At 34.8% G+C, this 20,583-nt stretch overlaps 1 protein-coding gene across 1 annotated transcript in view; it reads right to left on the reverse strand.

The window, feature by feature from the left end:
• The window catches only part of LOC132561947 (cyclic nucleotide-gated channel rod photoreceptor subunit alpha-like), a 161,663-nt gene that overhangs the window by 55,973 nt on the left and 85,107 nt on the right, over positions 1-20,583 (reverse strand). The window lies entirely within an intron of this gene.

A 20,583-nucleotide genomic window follows, 5' to 3' on the forward strand; every position in this document is an offset into this window, starting at 1 on the left:
GAACTAAAAACTAAAAATACATGGAAATAGTGTTGTGTTGAATATTTCGATATGATTTATCTATGTTGCTATTGATACCAAACAAACAACCTTTGTCAGTTTTGATATGATGAAGATTAAAGACATGAAAATACTAGTCACGATCAGTAAAAATCAATTCATCACCGAGAAAAAACGATTTTGACTCAGATACCTGACATTCTTATTCAATCTGAAAAACGTAGTCACATTGCATTTTAGGATAGGAAATTGACAACATTCTTACGGGATAAATTGATTTATAGTTCCTACCAGATCAAGCAATGATTGAAAATACTGGTTGTAAGTGATATCAAAAGAAAACATATTAACTTAAGCATGCATTTCATTACGTCAAATTATATGTCATAAATATCGCATTTTAGTTGATTTGATGCACAATTCATTTGATTAAAGTCACGCGGTAATTGCAAAAATATTCTGGTCAGCGATAAGACAGTTTAGTTTTAAAAGCAAAGTGGTAAGGCGAGGGCAAACATCTCATCCTCCTTAATTGTGTCTGAAGTCGATCATTGTATTTTATTCATGTCACTACAAACTCCAATCTATTCAGTTGTGAATAATGGTGTCATGCTTCCTTTGTTTGGGCTTAAACGAAAATACTTGCATTTAGTAATCGTGTTGCCAATTTATCAATTGATAAAAACAAGAGAAAATTCAATATAAAAAAAGATACCATTTAAGGACATAATTATGAAATAGCTTTTTAAAGCATTTTATGAAAGTAACTTTTACTTGTCAACTATGTAAAAGCAGATTGAAACTTAAATCAAATTTAAACGTCGTGTACTTAAGTTCTGTACAAATGGGTGATACAATGTCCAAAATATGCTGCGTTTTACAATCCATGTTATGAACATAGTTCAATGGCTAGAAATTTCGGGCTTTATAACGATAAGAAAATACACTCTTTAAAACACACCTATTCGGAAAAATGCAGACAGACTTTCAAACTATAGCAGTAAGGTATACGAGCACTTGTTCGTGGAAATTCCACATATTCACAATAAAAAAATATTGATTTTCTGCTCGAAACAGAAATAAAGTTGTAATAAAACTACGTTTGAAAGATTCATAGCAGCATCGGTAAGAATATTTGCGAAACCAATGGTGCATTTGAACTCGCAAGAGATATTCATGTATGCCGACAACACAACAATTGCTAAAAATAGACTTCAGAACTAAATATTGGACATTTGTACATTACTAAAGCTTTAATCTGTCGTTCATTTAATGGCTAAACATGGTACCTCATTAAGACAGGATTCCAAATAGATTCGTTTGATCTGATGGATGACTTAGTGACAACCTATCGGTCAAGGTCGAGTCATCCGGGTATTTAAAATTGATCGGATATGCAATCAAATCACACTCCCCCTCAGGTCGATATGTTTTCATCACCCAGATTTACTACAACGAACTGTAGGTTGCTTTGTTTCAGTGTATAAGAAAAGGTGATTAATTTGTCATTATATTAATAACACGTTTTACCGTCCTTGCTATACCGTAGCGTGATTGTGGAGGAAACGTAATTATACAACATCACAGTCCACATCCATCAACCAATAAGGACACGAGCCTATGGAAGCACAAACAAACCTTTTTTATAACATGCATTGTGTTATTATGTTATTGTTCATGTGACTAACATAATGCTTTGGGGAAACCCCAATCACCACAGAAGTACTAATTTTAATTTTACTTTGAAATAGTCGTCATTCACATTAGCATACGCCTGCATATACATTCTGTATTGTTTTCAAACGCAACCAAATTCAGGTAATAGCGACCTTGCCAAGTCTCTTTCCGACATTTTGATGATGTCTTTGTTTACAATTATTAATCATATCGATCGTAAATACCCACCAGAACTGAAAACGAAGTACGCGATCGTTCATAACAAAACACTCAATAAAGACAGCTTTCAACCAAGTTGTATGATAAATATGAATATTCTCAATAACAATTTTCCTTTATCCTCAATCTCTGGCCAAGACTTGTTCAAATTTCTCGAGTTTTTGGCAAGATGTTGGCAACTTACAGACAATCTCACAATAAAAGCATCTGAGAGGTGGAAGTCGATGAAGATCTTGGGAAAACTTTACAGTCGTCATGGTAATATCAACGGGGAATATTCTATTTCCTTGTGCGATGTGAAGTGTTTGATGTGCGTTAGTAATTCTGGTGTTTTTGTATTTGTTTTTTCATGTTCTGCTTGGGGAACATGCCATCTTCTACTCACAATGACCAATATTTGCATGGCGGCTGTCATCGATAAAGCAGGAGATGCTTACACTTTTGGAACACCTTGTCTTAATTTCCGTGTATTTTTCATGATATATTTATTTCTGATTCGGTTGTCGTTTGGATGTTTTTGTCGTATTAACAGTAACGAAACAATCAAATATTCTGAAGAGAATAGAATAATTCATGTAACTTAATAATATGGAAAAATATTTCCCAGCAATATGTATGACGAAGGCAAATATGTTTTATTGATTTTCCGAAGTGATTGATGAAAAATATAAAAAAATATATATATATTTCATTATTCATTTTACATGTTTCAGCTTCCATATTTTGGGTTTATGTCAAACGTGTTAGAAACTATTGGCATTCCTGTAATATCAGAGGCTATTCATCGCGATTCTAAACCCCTCTAACTGTCTGCATCATAAGTCTGTCATATTGATATCTTTCTGGCAGACACGGAAGAGGAAACAATCTCTAGACACAACTAATCCGGATCATGTTGAGTAAGCTTAAAACATTATACTGATTTGAAAAATAATAAGTCGTTATTATCGTAAATTAGACCCGGTATACACAACAAAGCATCTAAAAGACCTCGAAAAATTACAGTTTTGTATAAAATAAAACATACAATCCCACTGTTACGTATAAAATATATACCGTCCGATCTCAAAATCATATAGTTCCTTAAAAATACAAACAACCTGATCTCAAGACACTACATTAACGAAGGAAATATTCACCACCCAAGTTACGTATAAAATGCATATCGTTCAGAACAAAATGAAAACATATATATGTAGAATATACCTACCTATACCAATAGTTTTAACTTAACCTACCACAGCAGTGAACAAATGCATTCTGCGTGCCTTTATGACACTACAATACATACCTTCCGACTTTAGGACTGCATGACTGTAGCGTATAAAGCACCACCCGTCCTAAAGATACCATTTCGCATGAATACCAACCACCCAACAGTAACGTAAATACAACAAGAACATACCAACATGTGACGACATCTTGCATCTAAATCTTGTTATTGGAACAGGCTTACAGACATCTAATCCTCTGCTACACTTAAACATTGTAGGTTGGGGATGCAGAGAGGCTGCTATCCAAAAATTGAAAATTGAATATAGGGAAAATGAAATCATCCCGCTTATCATACAAGCTGTTGAATCATGGTTGATATAGACTGTGGATGTGATCAATAAACTTCATGTTATCTAAAGAGACTACGTCAATATAACTAAATACGAAATTGAAGAACTTTGTAAGTTCTTTGTGACTTGTTGTAATAAGCTCTTCGATATAAAAAACACGTATAAAAACAAAAAACTATGTAGCCAACTAAACTCGACGAACTATGGAGAGGGTTTCAAATGATATGCCTGTTGCCAAATTTCTTTTGTTCTCATGATCTTGACAATAAAACATTCTGAAATGTAAATTGACGAAGATGTTGTCAACGAGAAACCTGATCAGTTTCATGATTCCGTCCTCTTTCCGTCTTTGATTTAGAATGCGTCTCAGAATAGCTCACGACCATATTTTTGTACAATCGATCAACTTTCATGAAAAAGAAAGCTCTTACCAATTTCTAGAACACCATAGTGTATAAATACAACACACCCGTCCTAAGAGGTCATAACGCATAGAAAATATGAAAAAAACAACAAACAAACATATCAACCAAAACGTTTTAATTGAATCCGCCTGATCTTCGTAAACTCTGGTAACATATCAATACAAACCATATGTCTTTGCTTCGCCAAAGCGTATCTTTGATTATGATTAAACATCCGTCTTAAGGACAAAACGGTGTATAAAAGCATAGTGTATAAATACTACCCACCCGTCCTAAGGAAACCATGGTTATAACTACATGTTGTCCGATCCTAGAAAACATTACCGTATAAAATCCTACAAATAAGACGGTGTCATCATACGACATATGAGGGCTTCTGTACATCCCTGACAAGCTCTAGCTTCCGTGCCAGCTAGCACATCGATCTACATTCTCGTCTATTGTCTCGTATGCCTAGTGAAGGTTAAGAATTTATTACTTATTCTACTACGTGCCTTTGATGTACGATGGAGACATATAAGGATGATGTGTTGATTGAATTAGACATAGAATCAAGCTGCCCTATGGCTGTTATGTGTGTAGATTCAAACAGACTTATAATGAATTGTCTGTAAACCTATAACGAAGAGGTCGGTCTCACATGTTGGGTTCAGTGCCTTATATATTTCTATTAAGCCGAAAAATCTAACATGACCAGCTTGGTATGGGACTTATATTTTAATGTATATTTATTGCAGTTATATACATCAACAACTTGCACTCGATACAAACAAAGGTTAACGACCTAATGATTAATTAAAAAAATATCTTAAATTGCATGAAATGTGTCGATGAAGGTTAAAGGGAATTTCCCTTTTCTTCAGAGGAAGAATTTATCAGGAAAAATGTTTCGAGGTGCTATTTTATATTAAATCAAAACACTTTGATACGAATTATTATGATATATTGAACAAAATTAACGTTAAAGTGTAGATGTGTTTTTAGCGTAGCGAATAGATCCAATAAAAGATCAATCATTAGTACAATCAATACCGCCAACAAAGGCGGGGGAAACGTTTGTTATTAAGGAATATTACCAGTGTGTTTAATATACAAAGCGTCCTGTGGGAGATAACTGGTGTGGACCCTAGTGATACAGCGTTATACAATCATACAATCTATACATCACTCATCCTCCCCTTCCAGTTAAACCCGTATAGTGAACCTATTGATTTTGTTGTTGTCTGCTTCATCTACACTGCTTATGGACGTGACAATACACTGGGTCATCTTAGAAATTGAGTAAATAGTTGACATTCTCTGACCTACTGCCGACGTTTCCAGCACATCATAGGGTAAAATACGTGTCATTACGAGTATGGATTTTCAGCATAATCTTGTGCGTACAATACCGACATCTTTTGTTTACCAAGAGAGTAAGTTTTGTTGCGGTGGTCAATGCCGAAGAGGATGCTTCATATCTGGGATATTCATCAAGACGAAGTCTCAGTCAAGTCTTACCGTGCGAAATACAATACATAATGCCATCAAGTATTGTGTTTAACGTGGGATTAACAAAGATTTTAAACGAGATATCAATACATACAATCTAGATTTTAGTAAGTAATGCTTCTTAATGTTTCAAACACTAATCTAATGAAACTAGGACAAACTATGAACAAAGTAAAGGTTTACATGGAGATTCCTACAAATAAGGTGCTCAGCAAGTGTGTTCTGCTTCATCGACGACACCCGCCATGTAAATATTGATAAAAAAACTAAGAAGTGTCACGTTCCAACAACTACAACAAAGGAACCACCAGGTATACCTACGAGCATCAAGCACGTCCAATTTCGCATTATGTGTATCAGGTTACATTATAAAGACATGTTGCATCGAATCAATCTGATATGTTACTGGTGATAAAATGCTAAAATTTGTTTATTGCGGATACAGCTGGATCCGCAATAAACGATCAGACATACTATTTCTTATCAACGTTAAATAGACACGTTTATCATTAATATAAATAAACTCAACTTGATGGTTGTTTTTGTTCTAAACACGGTCAGTACATACATATTTGAATGTAAAAAATGCAGAAATGTCCAAAATCAGAGAGAAAAAGTGGCAAACTAAATATGAATCATTGTCTTGATAGACATCAGAATGTAAATCAGACAGAGTCCTATATCACATTGACCCTAACTTAGCGGGTTCATTTATGACATGATACATCCTGACTTCTATTCCGGTCAATATATACTACCTTGGGAACTAATAAAGTTATTTACATAATGGCATATGATATGCCTGAGGGCTCAAATGTATTAAGTATTCTCCTACTTAACACCTTAGCCCGTCTAGGCAGCGTCTCTAGGGAAAAGTCAAAGTTCACGTCACTGGATCAACGATTTCTAATCCGAATTCCTATTCATTAAGATTTCCATGTAGACAAAGACATTGTTCTCTGAACATATTGATTGAGAAGATAAATGCGAATTGTCAGCATATTACTCACCTTTGGGAACTATAAGTCCTCGAAACGTGTAATACGATGGGACTTTGTCGTAAAATATTCATGGGAATTTTATAGTCGCGATAACGAAGTTATAATTGGACCTATGAAATAAGACATGTACATCGACTTTGACGTATAGGCAATGTTTATTGACAAAGATTTTTACATCAATGTTCATGTTTTCTTGTTCAGGAGACGTAATGCACAATGTTGTTTCCAAACATGTGATGCACCGCCGTAATTGTGTGCCGGATATTTTGCAGTCGGGTATAGCTTTCGATTTGTGCGAAAGATAACTCTTTTGTATCTACAGGTATGAAAACTACGTCTCTGCCAGCAATAGCAGTTAGAGATTAGAGGGGACGCCTTTTGAAATTCTAGTAGATGTCATAGCTAACGACGTAAAAAATATCGACGTATGGTCAGCGAAAGTTGTGTCTTTGTAGTGATTGGCGAACAGTTACCCTGCTGGATTCTAGGACCTGAAAGAAGAACGTCGAGTCGTGGAATGATATGTGTTGGCGGAAGCAAAATATGAACCTAAGAAAGGATAGAAATGAAGTCATAACAGTGTATGATATTAGAAAGGATAACTTATCTGAGTAATACTCAATACTTTAGAAAATATGCCTTCTACACCGTTGTATTTGTTAGTTCATGTCGAGTATGCAGATTGGCTACACTGGATTATGTGATGACCTTCAGGATATTGTATAACATTGATGTGTATTTTCAGTGGGAATAAGTTAATTTTCATTGGTTTTCCTCAATAGCTACCACTCAGCTTTATTATATTCTAATGTTATCTATGTATGATTATTAAGAAAATTTCGAAATCACTTAAGTTTACCAGATAATGTTTAAATCATGCTATATTTTCATGTTATAAGGAATCCAAAGCATAATGAGCTGATATGGAACTGTAAAGAAATCCAGCTCGATGAAGTATTCATTTTATATACATTTTCGACCTTGTTTTAAACAAAACAAAACACATTTCATGACACGTAGGGTGTATATAAATGAATTTATGATTTCAACTCACTTTTAGGTTATATTCTAAATAATGTCGAAAGAGATACAAAATGAATGATGATTTCCTCTTTCATTCGTCAATACTTTTCGGCGTTTCTTTGACTACTGGTTTCTTCCTACAAACAAAGGTAGAAGGACAAAAATATAGATCTCTGGCTATGTATAGGCCATTCCATACGGTTTCGAGAAATTTCGAGAACTGTTTTTTATCTTTAAAAATCTTTAAGGGCGTTAAGTAGACAAAAAAATGGCGGCGTAGATGAAGCAGAGGATGTTCACCGCTCCGGAACATCTGGCGGTATTCTCCTTGTGCTGTTTCAGAGGTTTAATTGTAATCATTGCTAACATTTCAAGTTTAAATTAAGACTTCGTTAACATCTTGGTTTTTTCTTGTTTTAAGTGTAGCAGTTCATACGGGTTTGATGGCAATTAATGAAAGTTAATACTCGATTTACTTAAAAAGAGGTTTTTCATTGGAATTACAAATGTATGTTTATTTTACAATGTTGAAGACGATTCAATGTGCAAAAGCATTTCATCTGAATATATATATCTAAATATATGTTACTTTGTTACCATATTGCATTAATTTAAGTTCTCCCGAAATATTAGAAATATATTTGCTCATTAAGTGTATAAAAAGTTTTCTCCATTGCTAATTGGTAAAGCCACATTTCACTGATTCAGTGATTTTTTTCCATTTGAAAATACGTTTTCCTCCCCTCATCGAGAACAGTCGATCTAACGTGACGAGATCTGATTATCGAAACCAACGACAATTATCTATTTGATTAATTATCTGCCCACTGTCATGGATTGTCAGGAATAAGGTAAAACAATTGCTCGTGTCATAAAGGTTCTGTATCCATTGGCCTATCGGATTGTTGGCAATGTCTTTGTTGCCAGTCTTAACGACACCGGTAAGACTAGGGGGCAAGCTATCCCTTATACTGTATTGAGAAAATAAATTGATTCTGTTCAAAACAACATTTCTTTGCTGGGATGTGTTCACACTTGTAATGATTTTTTTCTATAGATTAGTGCGCTCTAGCGATCTGTATAAAACACATTTGTGTAAACTGTCAGATACAGCCCTGAATTGTATTAAGGTGACACGATTACACTAGAAAGTGGCTAAACACAATGCGCAATGACAGCCCGTACCGTTATAATCAAGCAATCCATCTTCGCTGTTTCAATACTGTTATACAAAAAAGACAAGGAAATGTTTAAAGTCGAGTTCAGTTGTTATAAGAAAGAGAAATCCAATGTTCCTAGGATGCATAGCAGAAATCTAACTTCAAGATCTACCAAACCAATTTTGCTCTACTGTCTGTAGGTAGGCCCATGTTTCTGTAAAAGCCGTATAACTTCTGGCTGTGTTAGGCCATATCAGCAGAGAACAAACGTAATTCAAATAATATGTTTTAAACTGTGTTGTTTCAAATTATTTGATAGATAGTGAGTCTTTCTATCAATATGTAGTGAAGTGGTGGCATATATATATAAATCAATGATATATTATACAACGCTCATTATTCTTTTCATGACATGGGAAAAAAATCACAACCTCCACCCAAAAACATGAATAGTGGATGATTCAATTCAGTAAAAGAGAGGTAAAGAACAATGACATATAATCGGGGTGTATGTTTGTGTGCATTTCGGTGCCTCTACTATTGCTTTTAGGTCCAGATACTCCTGGCATAAAATAGAAATATAAGTTATCATTTTTGAAAGTGACATTTCTAACTTGACCAAGCTTTACGTGGCAGGTATGGTTGATGAAGCAGAAGATGCTTGCTCTTTCTGAAACATATGATCTCGTTCTCGATGTACTTTATCAGGAGTCCCATGTAAATTTATGGTCTTTTCATATTTTTATCATAGTTTTATTGAATTTGAGTTTCAATTATAGTTGTGTTCACACGTTGGTATTGTTTTTGTCGGAGTTGATACCGTGTTGACAAAAATGAAAAAAAAATATGTGTTTCTACTTTTCTTTTTTGGTGTGGAAACGAACGAAAGGAAACATATCTAATATCAACGTACACTAAGCTAGTATGAACATTTTGTTCTGTTGCTATGTCTAATTTATAGTTTTGGGAAGAATTTACTTCCTTACTGGATATTGGCTGTGTCACTGGCGTGACAATGGTCCAAACATGAACGTTTTGGCACATAAAAAAACACATAACAAAACTTTAAATCGATAATACTGACCGAAAATGTAAACAAATGCAAGATTGTGTTAGAAACATGTGAAAATGATCAAGGAGAATAAAATGTCATTTGTGAGAATTATGTTGTAAATCTGGATTAAATCCAAACATTGTCAATTTCATAAAGAGCTGTCTAAAAAGTTGACAACTAAATAGACACGGCATATAAACACTCTTAATACACAGAAACAATTACTATAAGCCATTTTGGCCAGTACAATAAGGTCATATTACCATAAGCCATTTTGGCCAGTACAATAAGGTCATATTACCATAAGCCATTTTGGCCAGTACAATAAGGGAAACTTATCATAAGCCATTTTGGCCAGTACAATTAGGACAAATTACCATAAGCCATTTTGGCCAGTACAATTAGAACAAGTTACCATAAGCCATTTTGGCCAGTACAATTACAACAAGTTACCATAAGCCATTTCGGCCAGTACAATTACAACAAGTTACCAAAGTCATTTTGACCAGTACAATAAGGACAAGTTACCATAAGCCATTTTGGCCAGTACAATCAGGAAAAGTTACCTTAAGCCATTTCGGCCAGTACAATTACAACAAGTTACCATAAGCCATTTCGGCCAGTACAATTAGGACAAATTATCATAAACCATTTCGGCCAGTACAATTAGAACAAGTTACCATAAGCCATTTCGGCCAGTACAATTAGGACAAATTACCACAAAGTCGATTTGGCCAGTACAATACGGGCAAATTACCATAAGCCGTTTGACCAGTATAATCAGGACACATTACCATAAGCCATTTCGGCCAGTATAATCAGGACAAGTTACCATAAGCCATGTTGGCCAGTACAATTAGAACAAGTTACCATAAGCCATTTCGGCCAGTACAATTAGAACAAGTTAACATAAGCCATGTTGGCTAGTACAATCAGGACAAGTTACCATAAGCCGTTTGACCAGTATAATCAGGACACATTACCATAAGCCATTTCGGCCAGTACAATCAGGACAAGTAACCATAAGCCAATTTCGGCCAGTACAATTAGAACAAGTTACCATAAGCCATGTTGGCTAGTACTATCAGGACAAGTTACCATAAGCCGTTTGACCAGTATAATCAGGACACATTACCATAAGCCATTTCGGTCAGTACAATTAGAACAAGTTACCATAAGCCATTTCGGCCAGTACAATTAGAACAAGTTACCATAAGCCATTTCGGCCAGTACAATTAGAACAAGTTACCATAAGCCATTTCGGCCAGTACAATTAGAACAAGTTACCATAAGCCATTTCGGTCAGTACAATTAGAACAAGTTACCATAAGCCATTTCGGCCAGTACAATTAGAACAAGTTAACATAAGCCATGTTGGCTAGTACAATCAGGACAAGTTACCATAAGCCGTTTGACCAGTATAATCAGGACACATTACCATAAGCCATTTCGGCCAGTACAATCAGGACAAGTTACCATAAGCCATTTCGGCCAGTACAATTAGAACAAGTTACCATAAGCCATGTTGGCTAGTACTATCAAGACAAGTTACCATAAGCCATGTTGGCCAGTACAATTACAACAAGTTACCATAAAGTCGATTTGGTCAGTACAATACGGGCAAATTACCATACAGCTGTTTTTGCTAGTTCAATAAGATCAAATTACCATAAACTCATTTTAGCCAGTACAATATATATAGTGTCTGCGTATCCGTGTTGTTTCCCGTCCATGTTCACAATCAGTCACGGATTGCATTAGTACTCACGTTCTCAGTAGGATCAAAAGGAAAAATAAGGTAGATATTTCACATATCTTTAACATTGATTTTCTTTTAATGAACTTGTATTAGATGTTTGACTTAAGACCTATTTATATATATCGTGCAGATGAAGATCCGTTTGAAGTGTATTGTATCAAGGTCACTCTTGTAAGTAAATAAGATTTAATTGTGTCATGATTCCATATTTATGTCTATACTTTATAGTTATTTTTTTAGAATTCCTCTTCATGGTGACGGTTTTATAACAATTGCTCGGTCTTTGAAAATATAGATATGCAAAGCCTCCCGTGTAACAGCCATTTTGTTAAAACTCATTTTCCCCACAGACACTGTAGACTCTTGGATCTTTTCGTCACCATGTTACATGTAACATATAAATTGGTAGACCAACGCTCAACATCAGCATACACAATCGATGAAAATAATCTGAAAACATGGTGTTTTCGTTATGTAAACGTATAAAGTCAATCGTATGATCAAAGTCATCACCTCGCCATGGCTGAGTAAGAACAATTAACCTAATTTTCGTTGTACAACGATTTGAATCTGAATAGCATATTGTATTGGACAGTCATGCTTGGTTTAACTTCCCCTGAAACTGTCCATGATCTTTCCGATATTGAAGGCCATACACGTTGGGGTGTTATAATGTATTGTCCCACTATCTTCATACATAAACACGAATACCATCTTTGTCATTTAATATGGAGGGTAATTAGTTTCTAACAAACAAACACGAACACGCAACCTCACAAACATATCGAACAGATGTTGGACCCACTGTATGAGGGATCTGGTTTCTTTCTGGCAATCTTAATTCCAGTTGTTTAACTTACGCTTTGCATCTAAATATTGTACATTGAAACATGGACAAGATACAACAAGTAACTTCAATCATATTTCAACAAAGCACCCTTTACAAGGCCTCAAACTTTATGGCTTGTGATATGGATAGCGATACTTTGCCAACAAGTCCAGCTTCGGTAAGTACCAGTTAAACCAAGATTGTCAGATCGCAATTTGTTTCCCTTGTCTCCAAACATAACGCTAAGCGTTTTTCAAGGTCTGACGGTTCAGAGGAAGGTTTTGATAGGATATTGTGCTATGGGAAATCAGTGAATTAAGAATTTTGATGTAAAAAGCTGCTCCAACACTTAGGAAGCGTGCACCACGAAAAACAAACCTAATGGATCCTACACTGAGAAACAAATTACCTTGCAGGCTATAGGGGAACACCATCTTTGGTAGTGAATAAAATTAAAAAACATGAAAATACTAATATATCAACACCATCCTAATCCAAACTCAATAGGACTTGGGCAAAACATGGGCAAACTATTTATATGAAGACTCCTGAAAAGTACAAGGAGAATAAGGCCAGGTATTCCGGAAGAGCATGCATCTTTTGTTTTATCGACGACATCCGCCTTGTAAATCTTGATCAAGTACCAGTAATAATCTATATTAACTCTTTAGGTGATGGGCAGTAATAATTCTCAGTTAACTTTTGTATGTTTATATTCTCTTTTTCAATACGTTGTGACACCTTTTCTCATATAAAAGTGACATACATGTGTAACAATATTACTTTGAAGAAGCTACGGCTAGAATTCTTTAACATTAGCCTTTGGAACTACCTTAATCCTCCTGAACCGTCTTACATCCTTAACTCGTTTGTCTGAACTTTTTATCGCTGATAATATACCCTGTTGTTGACAAACTGTACCGTTGAAAATATCTGTGACTTATACCAAGTATTTCACCTGGAACATGACTTTATTGAATTCGACAACACTCTCAGTTTGAATGAAACGTCAATCCTTTTGTTTATTACACTTTTTGTGATAGTCTTCATTTCGTTTTGATTACATAATGTGGTAATAACTCTTCAAGACCCGGTAGCTAATTACGAATTTTCAGCGCCTTGCTATTCCCATGCTCAAAATCAAACGGTAAATCAAACTCACTGAAAAAACATCATATTCAATATTTCATTATTTAATGCGTTCAATTTGTGTCGGGTAATATTGCCTGTCGGGCCCGTGATTAGGTCAGTGTGCCAACACCTTACGGATTAATTACGATGGACTAATGATGAAGTCGATTTCCATTTGCTTTGAAATGCAAACGACATTTAAGCATTTTCTGGACTAGAGTGATTACTTTCAAGCTTGAACTTGATGATAAATTTTCTTTTATCCATTAAAATGTCAATTAAAAAAAAAAATTCAATACTTTTGGGTATGATTTCTAATGAATATCCATACCTATCACATTCGTATCCATACATGTATATTAATTGCGATCAAGGTGTTCGGTCATTGTACAGATCATGAGATCAAAATGTTTAAATAGCAGAAAAGTAAGACAACGCTCCATATATGATAACGTTGTTAATCAAAAAGCTCAGGATTAGAATTACCTGTGGCAACTGTATTTGAGATTGCTGTGTACTATTCGTACAATTTATATCCATGTATGTATATAACCTCATTAGACAAGTTGCTACTATAATTACTTCGAGATTTTCCAGCTGTCGATCAGTACAACTTCCAAACATCATTTTTCGGGATGTTGTGGATCCGCAGTTCGACGCCCGGACAGGGCACGAACCATATGTCCAAAGTTGTCAGGTGTATGTTTATATACGATGTCCACGTGTTTGGTAAATAGAGCAGCCGTTCTTATAAGTAACCTTTGACCTCAAAATAAAATGACTATGGCATTTATACAATATATTAATCTTTAAAAGAAGACTTCCTGTTTATAAATGATTTTAACTTTCAATCATGGTTTGTTATGGTTTATAATGAAACAGTCTTTAGAGTGAGGTAGTCTGAATTCTGAGGCGATCTTTCAGCAAGTCTTCAATGACATGTAATAGGCAGGTCTTAACGTTATGTGTCACAAGTACACAAAACATATCAATAAATTCAATATGCACATCTAAACGGTATGTGTCACCTGCATACATAACTTAAATATATTGTTCAATAAAGCAGGTCTAAGTGTTAACGTTATATACAGAACATATAAATATTTTTACAATCAGCAACTCTCCTCGTTATTAATACAAACATGTTGGCAATACGTTGCCAAACAATGTCTGACTACAATCGCTGTAAATGATTACTAAAAAGAACAATTTATTTGCAAAGTGCGAGCTGATGACTAGTATGTCTACAGATATCTGTCCACCGGTATAAATCCGAAATTTATTTATCAAAATACTACTCAATGCATTAATGCCCATTTCATATTTTCTCAGTGTCTACATCTGTAATAACACGAAACAGAGCAACAATAAGATATGTTTCTGTAATTATAATCGTGACGTCAAAACTGCACGGCATCTTGGGACGTCACAAAGGTATGAGATATGAAGTGAAAATATCGCCAGTTTTAATTTAATATTAGTATGATAAAATTGTTTTTATGATTTTTTGAACAATGTATCACAGTTTCATATGATAAATATAATTTTATGTTTGTGATCAATTGTATTGCTAGAGAGAGGTCAATAGTTGTTTACTTTTCAAACGTGCTTTTGTTTAAGAATAAGAACATTAACATTTTTTCTTCTAAACATGGCTACCATAAACTCACGTCAACATTGACATAGGTAACAGGAGAAAATACGATGATAAAAGGGCTCTAGCATCCGTGCATACATAATGTTTCTAAAATTACAGAAATAAATTAATTAAATTTCAAGCACATTGTACGCTATTTTGGCTGTAAAAATATCAAGCAAATGCGAGAAAAAGAAAAAAAATAGCTAAGTGGGTTCGTGATGACAGCATTTCGAGACAATATCACTAGCCCACATTACCTATGGCGTGATAATGGAGGCCTAATGGTCGCATTTCCGTTTCCGGAATTGCACATTAGTGACACGGTGAATTGAAAAAATCCACCTGGTTTCTTTTCAACAATCCAGATTATTCCTTCAGTGATACGATATCACTTTACATGCACAATCCGAGCGGTGGGAAATATTGCGGTGATTACTTCTGCTAAGTTGTACATCGAGATTCCATTCTCAAACAGGACAAAATACCTTCCGGCACGAAACGGCAGGGTTGCTTGTATGCTGCAAAATTAGCATTGAAAACAAATCTAACACGATACCTGTCATTTATACAAATGTATTCAGAAATGAAACCGCTTTTCTTATTAAAAGGCATTTGAAACCGATTTCCATTAAACCCGACCTGCCATAATTCCCCATTACACTCTCAGGTGACATGCTGCGAATGCGCACTAATGCATATATTGTTTGAGCAATGTTTTATCTCAAACAATTAGCCGTTGAAAGTGTGTTTTTTTTTTATCTTAGACTGCTAGCTAGTTTTATAAGTATCTTAAGGGATGTAAAATTGATTGCAAATCATGCATTTGCATATGTCACCAATTTATCCCAAAGTGAACATCATGACGCCATACAATGGATGATATAGTGGGGAATAGTGAATATAATGATATCCCTCTGTCACAAACATGTTTATATGATAATTGCGATATGAATTGTGCATGAATCGCTAATGTCGGTGAAACTGGTCTTATACGTAAGTACGCCATAAACAGACATTACATTTTAAGGTTGTTATATTTTGCGGATGACGATGGCGTCGATAGAGGAACGCTTCTGCTCTAGTTTCATTCATTTTGAATGGTTTCACTTGTCCCTGTTGATAAGAAATTGAAAGTTAGGGATTGAATAGACTTAGAGCATTATTTTTTAACACTGTGACTTTTTGCAGGTATCGCTTTAAACATCAATATATTTTGCTTCGTCACGCTATAGCCAATATCCAAGAATATTTTCAATTGTACGTTCAGCGAAGCTATCACATTCTGACAAACTATAAATGTATTCAATATCGTGTAACCAACAGAGGAAAAATTATCAAACATCTAACCATGATCGTGTTATCATTTAAAACCAGCCCAATCAGCTGCATTCATAATACCGTGCAATTTAAAACATTTAGGTAAGTTCGTAACTATCTTAGGTTTTACTAAATTATTTAGAATTACAAACGCTTTAAGCAAATCCTGCATCATGCAGCTGTTTCGTCCTTAACGGTAACAGTATTGATATAGGCCTATAGTATGGAAGCCTGGTGGAAACATGTCGAAATACTTTGTTTATGACAACGATGTACTTACCGTCATAAAAATAAGTTCTAATATGAAATAAAGTAGTAGGAAAGTATGAATATGAAAGTAAACAACACGTATACAAAACGGTACATAATCAGATAGTTACATCCGTCTATTTCCGTGATTTTAACATAGATGAATACACAATGTCTTCATTGGAAAAATTCCTGCACAGAGCAGTCACTTTATCTCGAAACAGTTGTATTTCTCTAAGGAATACTTTATTGCTTCTGTCAAAGCTTATAATGGCGTGACACGAAGATTTGAAATACCCCACATTTCAAAAGAAATAAGAACAAAAAATAATTTGAAAATATTCGTTGATTGAAGATAGCAATAAAAATAGGGCATCGTGTCGTGTGTGTTGAATGAAGCAGAAGAAACTGTTCTAATGATATTGAGTAGAAAGTAAATTGAAGAATAATTTGTGGAGTTTATTACAAATCGTCACGATTGCAGACATACTGTCTTGACATGCAGAGTGCCTGGTCATGTTACCTTCTTAAACCAATTATGTTTCCTTTTTATATACAAGCACGTTACCTGTTTATAGACAATGTTTGAGGCATCCTTATTACAACGTCATCAGAATCTGAACCAGTCAAGAGAAAGATCATTTGGTTTGTATTAAGCTAGTATACTTCCCATAGATAGCAATTATTATTGCAAGGGGATGTAGCCCTTAACCCCAAAACAGAAAATTATGGCATTCAAAATGCTTTGAAATAAAACGCAGCTAATTGCAGTCAGGTTTACATACCTGTCATCAATAAAGACATCTGTTCAGAAGCAAGTACACCGGTCACTTTAGTGAAAATTCAACTACAACATGTTTTGTTTTATTTCTGATTTTCTAATATACAATCTTATAATGGTTCTCTGGTATCTGACTCTAAATGTACAATAAAAGGTGCTAGTCTCCTGTGTGTCTTTTGTAAATCTGAAATGAGTATATATATGGGTACAATCGTTTTGAATTATCTACAATTGTTCTTGAATTTGACATTTTTCCAAATTTGTTCAGGTATATGGAATTTATCAAATTTATAGAATTATTAAATTTTAGATCTAGTACAACTCCCTACAAGATTTTAAAGTTTCTTTCGGTGGCTTTTGAATTTTCTTTTCCATCTCATGGGCTTCAAAATGGGGCCCATAGCATAGCTGATGAGTCCTAAAAGGAATATACAGGTCTATTAAGCCTATTGTTTAGCTCTACTGTATCTTATTTTAATTTGTATTAAAAGGTGTTATTCACTTTTGTGTCTTCTTTTTGTGTCAGTCTGAATAATTATGGTTTTGTCTTTGGACATACTTTGTCGTTATAATGTCAACAAAGTGACTGACACTTCGACCAGGACAGGATTGTGTATGATAATCACTGAAAACCAAGAATGGAGTGTTCAATAAAGAAAATGTGTTATCAGAACATATTGTGGAATTGAGATGACAGAAAACACATCTCAAATTAAGCAAATGATTGGTTGGTGACTGGTCCATTTCTAGGCGTCGTCACATTGTCGAACTTTGGTGTTCTGGCAACGTTACTTATGTGAACTGTGAACAGAATAACAGTACTACAATACTGTATTGCACGTTTGTAGATTGCGTAGATTGATCGTGTATTCCACTTCCTGTCAATTTACAACATGCAGTACAACCAGTATATACTCCGATGACACTTTGTTTTGGTCAAATGTGAAAACGTTGCTCGAAGGGAAAGTAATCGGAAACCTTGTTATAACCCCAACTAGATCTTAATGATTATCATTATAAAGCATATTCTTCTCTGCACATGTAAGTATTTATTAATTGTCTTTGTAGTTGTTAGCGTTGTATTTGTATTTAACAGCAATAATACTGTATGTTTATATTAAGTTATGTATATAAAAAATCAAGATTGCTGGTTAACGATTTATCGCTAAATAGGGTTCGGGTTCGTATTAAATGTGGTGCAGAAACATATGACATAAATTATACACGACAACGGAAGATATGTATTCGGCTACACTTTAAAATCTACCATAAAACTGATATATTGAAAAACATCAAAATAGGTTGAAGCTAAAAAGCCTAACGAGGCAAATAAATGCTACAGAAATTTCCAAGTACTGACGATCCACAATACCAAGTTTAATTGACGTTTTAAAAAGCAGATTTTATTTAGCTGCAAGAAGGTATTCAGGCAGAGATTTTCTTTAAGGCTGAACACTCCTTTTACATCAATTACATCACGCTAAGTATGTAAATTTTAATTGGCTTTCAAGCCACCTCTATTCATTAACCTCGATGTATCAGACCCGGTCTCCGAGCAGCATAAGCCTCATTAGTACCACGGAATACATCGAAGCTAGGCATTCCGGTCACGCACCTCTGGTTCATTGTTCTATTATGTGGAATTGTTTTGAAGCTCACAGCTGACAAATCCAAGCCGTGAGTCTATTATAAACAATAAGAACACGACATATTAAGACGATGGTAGGACCCACGCGTTTATAACGAATACCTGTTTATAAGGCCATCTGTATATGACAAACACCTGTGTATAAAGGTCAGCTGTATATACCTATCCTAAAAGTCACGTATATATAACAAATGCCTGATAACATTGAAAAGTTTTTTGGTTTTGTCCTGATGTTCATCTGATACAAATGATACTGGTAGAATCTCTCGATAAAAGAAATATATCTAAATTTTCTGGTCACGTTTCTCAGCACACTTGTGGTATAACTTATATAGCCAGGCTTTAGAGGATGTGTTTCTTGAATCAAAATAAACAATCTGTTGACGCTTGTCAGGGATTTCTTAAATAGATACGGATATATATGATTGTAAATAAGTGTGTAGCATAGAACTAAATGATTTGATAATTATATGCTCAACAGTGTGGTGCGTCTGCGAATTCATTATTACTCTGCATTCTTTAGTTTTCTGGTTCATAAAAACACTATAATGGTATTTTGCGGATCAAATGGTTCAACATGCCTAGAAACCATTAGGAAAAACGCTTGTGCCTTCAGAGTAATGCTTTAATGTGATGAAATGGTATATTACTTTCATCCCTTGTCCTTTTTTACCAGCTAAACGTGCGATTGGTTAGATGGTTTTTCATCGGACCAATCGAATTGCTAACCTGTCAATATGTCACGAGAAAGAAAAGATGCACGTTTCTAGCGTAGTTCTTTTAAAACATGCGAGTACTGCAATCGTAATTTCTAATTTATAGATATACGCAAGCTGAGTGCACTGTGTGGTACACGGTGCATTATACGAACTACAGCGCGGATCACTAGTTCAGGAAGCCTAATTTGTGGATGAAGCTAATCAAGATGAAGTCATTTCCTGGTACGCATTGTACTGAAAAAGGATTGAGCATTTTTTTTTGTCAACTCTGCCGAAAACTTTTGAATCTCGCATTGAAATCAAATTTGTTGTGAGAATCGTTAAAAGAGGCGAGTTCCGGCACTGAAATGCTGTGTTTGATTAAAATGGTCGCCATTTGCGATGCATCTTATACACTCAAGCATTAATATGTGACAAACGCTGTGCTGTAGATTTTCGCTGCATGTTTGGCTTCATTATCGGATGATGATGTGGATTGTTTGATGACGTTGATCGTCTTACATCACCACAGTTTTACAATTTTTAGTATTAGTCAAGTAAATGAGTTAAAGTGAAAAGTTTATTTAAAACGATTAAGAAGTGACTTCCAGCAGTGATTAATGAAATATTCACTTTCACTTTGAAAGTGAAAGTCCGCGCGTACTAGACGGAGTCGAGGTTTATGAACGGATTTTCGCGTGCTGTTCTGTCATTTAGTGACAAGAGTCAGTGTGCCCATGACTCTTCCATGATTTGCCATGTTAAATTGATGAGCTAAAACTAGTTAAATATTTGATATGACGCGAGCCTTAGGTAAAAATTCAATACCTTATAAGCCATGAATTGAACAACGTTTTAATCCTATAAAACAATTTATTTTAAAAAAACTAGAATCAATTAATTTCCCTGAAAATTTG

This window comes from Ylistrum balloti, unplaced genomic scaffold (genome assembly GCF_031769215.1).
Source record: "Ylistrum balloti isolate Yb309-2 unplaced genomic scaffold, AGI_CSIRO_Ybal_v1 Utg371310, whole genome shotgun sequence".
NCBI lineage: Eukaryota > Metazoa > Mollusca > Bivalvia > Pectinida > Pectinidae > Ylistrum > Ylistrum balloti.